This window comes from Corvus brachyrhynchos, unplaced genomic scaffold, assembly GCF_000691975.1.
Source record: "Corvus brachyrhynchos isolate BGI_N302 unplaced genomic scaffold, ASM69197v1 scaffold91, whole genome shotgun sequence".
NCBI lineage: Eukaryota > Metazoa > Chordata > Aves > Passeriformes > Corvidae > Corvus > Corvus brachyrhynchos.
The window spans coordinates 2203272-2210628 of NW_008236442.1; the positions used below are offsets into that span (position 1 = coordinate 2203272).

Here is a 7357-nt window from a genome sequence, read left to right on the forward strand (position 1 = left end):
TAAGCTGTGAGAGCAGCATTTCCCATCCCTTGGCATTTCCCATCCCATTCCCTCTGGAGGCCATGCTGCAGTGGGCGTGCAGTTTGGCTTTCTCCTTTTGGTGTCAATGTTTTCCACAGAAAGAGGTTTCTTAAAGGGACCATCAGTGCAGCAGATGCTGTGCTCAGACCTGCTGCGTGAGAGAGGAGCGTGCTGGGAATGGTGGGATCTGATCCCATCGTGGGGCCCTGGCAGTCACTGCTTGGCTGTGGTGCTGAAGCTTCTTGGTGGAGCTCCAGTCATGTTGTTCCCGTGCCTTGTCCCCTCTTGGGTGTTTGAGATCACTTTGAGCTCCTCACTGTATATCTAAAGTAACACACAGAAAAGATTACACTATGTTAGCTGGCTTTTCTCTTCAGTCACCATGTTGCTTGCAGCCCCACACGAGCAAAAGCACTTTGTTCAGACATCAGTTCTACAAAACACTTTGGCCCAGCTCCAGCTCTGGAAGAGCTGGAAGATTATTGGGAAGCTGGGAGTGTGAAGAAGACCATGGAGTTTTGAGAACTTGTGTTTGGTCTTTAACATCTTTAAGGAATAATTTTGTTCCCATTCAGCAGTAGTGAAAGCTGTTGTCATGCCCAACTGGCAGCTCATCCCCACATGGCCACCAGTGGGATCGGGGCAAGGATTGGAAGAGAGAAATTGAGAAAACTTGTGAGTTGAGATACAGACAGTTGCACAGGCAAAGCAGAAGCCAAGCAAAGCAACACAAGGAATTCATTCACTTCATGGACAGGCAAGTGTTCAGCCCTCCCCAGGACAGCAGGGCTCCATCACATGTAATGGGGACTTGGAAGACAAATGCCATTGCTCTGAACGTCTCCCTTCCTTCTTCCCCAGCATGACACCACATGGTCTGGGATGTCCCTTGGGTCAGTTGGGGTCAGCTGCCTCTGCTAGGTGTCCCCTTACTCCTTGTGCACCCCCAGCCCACTCACTGGTGGGGTGGGGTTGGGAGCCGGAAAGGCCTTGTCTCTGTGTGAGCCCTGCCCAGCAATAACTAAAACATCCCTGAGTTATCAACACCGTTTCCAGCACAAATCCAAAGCACTGTTCCATACTGGCTGCTGTGAAGGAAATTAGCTCTAGCACAGCTAAGCATGTGCTTAAGTGCTTTGCTGAGCATGGAGGGGATGATTTATGCTGGTAAGGTGGAAACTTGGTAGTGTCTACTTTGCTGATCACAGCTCTAAGCAGGATTTCACAGAACAAGTGTGAGCGGCTGTTGTGCTCTGCAGTTCAGTTCCCTCAGGACCTGCCGATAGCCCAAAGCTACTCCTGGGCTGTGTGAACAGAACTGCAGGATGAGAAAATGAAGAAAATAAGGGTTTGTATGTGCTGGGATGTTCCAGTTGTTTAGTTCTCTCACCCACCAAAGCACCCTTGTTCCCCTTGATCTTATTCCCAGGCTCTCGTAGCCTGGCACACTTTCCTCCCGTCCGAGCTGGGTAACCCAAGTGTGAGAAATTGTGCAGGTTTAGCTTTACGGTTAAACATTGTGATTATGAGAGATTCTCAAGGAAATGAGGTGCCTGTATAAAGACGTGCAAAGGAGCTCAAAGGCTTATGATGAAAGCATCTTCTCCAAAACTGGATTAAAAAAAATCACTGAGAGTTATGGCTTTTATTTCCACAGTTCTTACACCGGTGGTGCCATTGTACAAGCAGGATTTAGGCTCCTTTGAGGAAGCCTGCAAGAGGTTCCTGAGAGCAAACCCTCCCTGCTCTGTGCATGCAGCCAGCCTCACTAAAGTTTTTTCCCAGCTTGCTGACAGGCAGGAAGTTGGGGGATGCAGCCGTCAGACGGCTTTCCCAGGGGCTTGACTGCCGTGGACGAGTCTGCACGTCCACACCTGGGAGGGCAGCGAGTCCCAGGTGGCCCAGCAGTGTCCAACCCGACATCCTACAGCTGCTACCTTGGGGTGGGGGTGGAAGAAATGCTCCATTAGGAGCAGAGTAACTCTCCAGCTGCAGTGGCAGGGAGGTCTGCTGGGTCCAGGAGGCTTCCTGTTTAAATAGTTGCAGAGTCTGCAGAATTGGTTAAACTGTCAGAAAAGAATTATAGAGGGTAAAAAAATAATAAAGGAACCATCCTTCCTGTATCTGTGTGTGCATTGTCTAACTGCTCCTTTGGGCTCAACCAAATGCTTGCTGGGATTTTTCAGTTCACTCTAATGAGTTTTAGATTAGGTCTTTTGTAATGTAGAATCAGATTAAAGTTTGTGGAATTGTAGCTGCTGTTCAGGAAAGTTTTAATACGTAAAATCTAAGGGAAATCTTTGTCATAAGGCAATAGGTCATTTCACTTCTGCAAGACCATGTCCTGTGATTGGGCAAAAGCAATGCAACTGTTTATTAAAACAGCTGAAAATGGCACCCACAGAAGGAAACTTAGCAAAGCCCCATTTTGTGAGATACAAAATTCTGAATGTGAAGGAAAATACCTTTACATGGGTAGTATTTCCTAAATTTGACATTAGTCTGCATTCTTTCTCTCTGCCACATGATGGAGATAATGATGTAAGATATATAAAGAGTGCTGCACAGGCCTTAAACTTCAGAGAAAGAAGTTTCAGCTTGGTTTATAGCAGTTGTTCCATTAATGTTGGTTTTGCACTAGCATTGAGTATGGAGTAGTTTTCTCAATAGTATCCATGAAGTGTTTTGTTTAAAGCAGTGTTTGCTTACTTGTTCTTTTTGGTATGGTTTGGATTTTTCTTTTTTTTCCTCCACAAGGGCAAATAAGCAGGAATACCCTTACCAAATAACCAGGGGTAGTGATGCAGCAAAATACCAAAGTCTGTATTTGGTAAAACATTCAAAAGAACTTGGTTAGCTTACATTAACTGTATTGGGACTTTAAATTGTACTTAAATGTTAATGGTTTGGGCTCAGATATAAGTAAGGCTGCTGTGTATGTTCTGTGAAAGCAAGGAATTTGCAGCAGTTCCTGTTTAACAAGTTTTAAAAAAGCACATCCTAGAGCCTGCTCTAACCATGAGATGGGTCTGTGCATCCTGGGAAGGACATGGTAGAATCCAGATTAGTTGATCTTTGTGTTGTACTGTAGAACCTTTGCATCCACCCTCTTCTTTCTCCATCTAGAGCATCAGTCCTAATCCAGAAGCTGTGTGCAAAATTCCCAGCAGTTTCAATGGCCTTTAGATCTGACCAAGATGCAAAGGCAGAGATGGATTTCCTCTTGGAAATTTTTTTAGTGATACTCAGAAAACTCCTGGCAAGAGATGTATTTAATTTTTATGGCAAGAGCTGCTGTGTTATATTTGTAATCATAATGTAGTAACAAGACATTTGTAACAAAGCTAGTATAGGTTGAGATATATCCAGGATGGGAGAAACACATGTTTCTTCCCCGTCTGTTTTTTTTGGGGTTTTTTTTGTGGCTGTTACTCTGAGGACAAGACTGCCTTTGCTGATGCCAGTGCAATTACAGCTGCACTGTTTTCCAATTTTTTAGACTGAATATTTGCTGGATGAAGCAATACTCTCACTCCTCTCCACAGATCCACCTGCCTTGTGAGTCAAACATGCTGTCTTTGATTTGAATCCTGGGTTCAGTTTTGGGCCTCTCACTACAAGAAAGACATTGAGGGGCTGAAGCATGTCCAGAGAAGGGAATGGAGTTCAGAAGGGTCTGGAGCACAAGGAATAGCTGAGGTAGCTGGGGGTGCTCAGCCTGGAGAAAAGGAGGCTCAGGTGGGACATTACCACTCTCTACAACTCCCTGAAAGGAGTAGCCAGGTTGGGATCAGTCTCTTCTCCCAGGTAACAAGTGCCGGGGTAAGAATAACAGGCCTCAAGCTGCAGCAGGGGAGGTTCAGATTGGACATTAGGAAAAAATTCTTCACTGAAAGAGTTGTCAAGCATTGGAAGAGGCTAGCCAGGGAAGTGGTTGAGTCACCATCCCTGGAGGGATTTAAAAGTAATGTCGATGTGGCACTTGAGGATGTGGTTTAGTGATGTGCTTGGCAGTGCTGGGTTAACAGTTGGGCTCAATGATCATAGAGGTCTTTTCCAATCTGAATGATTCTTTGATTTTGTGAATCTATGCTGCTTGTTTAATTCCTCGTGCTTAGGTTCTTATATCACCTGCAAAATACTCACTTGAGGAATTGTTCAGCTCTGATACTGCAAATCCACCAGTCCAGTGTCCACTTGAGAATGTTTTTTTCTTTGATTAGCATTTCCAAGTTTGTGTTTAGAGGCTATTCCTTGATAGGTACCTTTCATAAGGCATTTTTGTAATTATACTTACCTTTAAAATGTCCCATGTATGTAAAATGTCCATTAAGATGCTCTCAGAGTCAGTGAACTGACGTGCTGCCCAGACAGTGTGTGTGTGTGCACCCATGGGCTGATGTAATAGCTCCTCCAAATGTTAGGAGTTTTTCCTCAGAAGACTTTTTCCAGAAATGCTGCTCTCCATGCTCTTGGGTTCTGCTCCTGTTTTTTTCATGAGAACAAAGATTAGTCCTTCATGGTCCTAAACTCAATGCATGTGCATGACTTAAAGGCATTACCTGCCAATAAATGGGAGATTAGCTGCGGCTTGTGTATTTCCTGATCAGTTCAGGTTTTTTCAGATGGCTCGTTGTTATCCCGTTTCCTTTAACGATGGGACACTTTAATGAGTTTGCCATCTGACATACATCTGCTTCCTGTTAAACAATACCTTCATTCTTCTGGAGCTGCTAAACTCATCTTTTATCCTACAAGATTTTTATCTGTGCCCTGAAAACAGCATGTACAAATCGGTGTCAGCATATTAATTTACTTGCTAAGGGATTATTTTTAATATGTTGTTGAAAATGAATAGCAAAACAGGCATCTCCTTTAGTGCTTATTTGTTGGAAAATGGGAGAACATGGATATTATTTGTGTAATTAGGGGCTGGTCACTCCAGCTCATGTTTGAAATCCAATAAAATCGACTTTTGTGGCTGACATTATACAATCTCTAATAGTTATTCTGTTCTCCCAGCAGAGTAAGAAGGGGTTGGGGGTGGAATTTGATGGTTTTAATGTTGTTTCTTTGAGGAAAGAGCCTTCAATAGCTCAATGATGGTCTGTGTCACGTGTGTGCAAAGTTAGGGCTCTGTGATCATCAAGATTCTTAAATCAATCCAGCCTGCATTGAGTTTGTGCATCTGCCTCAGTGCCTCTCTTTTTCCCATGTTTTGGGAACACGCAGATTGCTGTGCTGGATCTCTGACTATATCTTTCCCCTTCCCTGGTCAATATTGCCCCTGCAGAAAAATATTTTTTCCTTTATTTCTCTTTACTTTTTAAATCACAGAACCTTTTTCTCATAGAGGGTAAACTGAATTTTCCTTTTACTTATCTTTACTACATAATATGCCATACAAGTGGCTTTTATAATGAGTGTGGTGCTATTATAAAGAGGAAATGTGGATGTGAGGTTCTGCCACATAGGTCCAAAGGACATCTGTGAGAATGGCTTGTAACCAAATTAAGGGACCCTGTGGGGCACATAATGTTTTGTCTCGGAAAGGAACTTAGCTCCAACCATTCACATATGCCAGGTGACAAGTGGAAATACTTTGGGGTTAGAGCTGGGGAAACAGAGGAAGCAAGGTGCAAATATTTATTTGAGAGTTAGCGGATGCCTGAACCAGAATAATGACTATAATTCAGGAATTTTGTATTTCTTCCCATTTGTAGCTTGCAGTTTTCTCCCAGCTCACACAGGGTTAATGTTATTTGCTTGAAAATGAGGGAATTGCTGATTACTTCAGGTGGCTGCTGGTGCATGATCTGAAACCTTTGTTTTAATTATACTCTTGGCATTGTTGAGATTGATGTTTCTACCACCCTAAATGCCATTCCTTTGTCTCTGGCAGTGCTGCACAGCCGAATGTTCAACACTGAAGGCCTGTGAAAAGTTGTTTGTTGCAAATGCAACTTGATAGTTTCCCCTGTGATGGCTGAGCTTCCCATGGGGTTCCACCTCTCTGGCTTCCTGCAGTTGTACAGGAAGGTGCTGTGAACTTGGTCTTTCACTGTTTTCCTTAAGGAGTGAAGCCAAGAGATCTTCCACGGTCATTGCTATGCCAGCGTTGTTAGACTTGCCCCAAAAGCTTTGTTTGTTTTTGCATCAGTGTTTATTAACAAAGCCCTCCATCATTTGTTTAACATACAAACTTGTCTGTTCTTCCACCCTCTCCCGACCTTCCATCTCACAGAGCTGCAGGAACACAGCTGATGGCTTTGACAGTCTTTTATTCATTTTAAGATTACAAATTACCTTCTTGTAATTTGGTTCCTTGTGGAGTCTGCAGTTTTTCGAGGAGGGTCTGGGAGACAATATTAATTGAAGCTTTGCAAGAGAATAAGTCTGCTTTGTCAGCTCTGGGGTATCCCATCGATGATGGGTCTTAAACCCCTTTACCTTCAGTCAGTAGAAAAGCTGTGAAACTTCCAAATCTTCTTGATGGTGGCTATTGCTATGACCTCTGATGTGACCAGGGGCCAGGCTTGCCTCATTTCATGCTGTCTTTTCAAAGCTCATCCTGGGGAAAGTATACTTATAGCTGGAACATCAGTTTATCATAATCCAGATGTATTGGGCAAGTGCGTGAAGAATTTTAGGAGGGCAAGACACTGAACCAAATTTGCTGTGATTATTAACAGAAAAGTTTAACTCCAGTGGGCTGACAGGGTTGTTTATTCTGCTTTAACTTGAACCTATTAAAAAGACTTTCTATCCTTTATAAAGAAGCTAGGAAAAAACGGTATTGTAAAAGGGACTTAGGTAAAGGAACGATTGTTCTCCTTAAATTTACTGTTTATGCATCCCTAGAAAACAATACATTTTTGCTATTCAGAAGTGGGTTATTAGACTTTTCTTCGCAATTACAATGGAGAAGGCACAGTTTGGCACAGCAGCTCAGTACTCCTCATAAATACAGACTTGGACAGTGATGGCCCCTCTGTCCTTGTCACGGTGAGTGCAGGTGACAGGTTGGGTGCAAGTTTGAGAGCTGCCCTGTGAGGATGAAATAGGTTCTCCCTGAAGTGAGCAGATGTTCTTGCTGCTGGCCCTTGTGACATTCATACTCTCAAAATCCTCTTCATAAGTGTTTGCTTTTCTCCCATTGCTGTTAATGTAGGGAACAGTGGAGGTGTGGGTGAGAGCAATTTCTGGGATGGAGGTGCATTTTCAGGAACACTGAGAAAGCTCTTACAAGGTGAGCCTGTTCCTCGTCTGGCTGTTTATGCCAATCTCTCCTCCAGTATTTACCCTAACATTTGTAAAAACAGATAAGTCTTCTGGA

At 43.5% G+C, this 7357-nt stretch overlaps 1 protein-coding gene across 7 annotated transcripts in view; it reads left to right on the plus strand.

Annotated features, from left to right (window-relative positions):
* Positions 1 to 7357, plus strand: part of SLC25A26 (solute carrier family 25 member 26) — an 84844-nt gene that overhangs the window by 44751 nt on the left and 32736 nt on the right. The gene's annotated exons all lie outside the window — the stretch shown is intronic.